Below are 241 nucleotides of genomic sequence, written 5' to 3' on the forward strand. Positions count from 1 at the left end.
AGCACATAAACGCAATACACCCTCCCTGCCCTGTCGGTTTCTCTGATCTTTGTTTTCTTCTTTTTTCCCTTTTAATTACTCTCACCCTGAGCATTCCGGTTGCTCGCCGACATTACACTAAAATCATAAGTGTGATTGATTACCGTATGAATGGTGGGTGTATGGTTGATTTCCTTCTACCGCTGGAAAGCCGGGGGGATGAATGGCTTGCAACCCCAAATGCCTAAATTATAATCCATGA

The sequence above is a fragment of the Astatotilapia calliptera genome, chromosome 12 (genome assembly GCF_900246225.1).
Source record: "Astatotilapia calliptera chromosome 12, fAstCal1.2, whole genome shotgun sequence".
Classification (NCBI taxonomy): Eukaryota; Metazoa; Chordata; class Actinopteri; order Cichliformes; family Cichlidae; genus Astatotilapia; species Astatotilapia calliptera.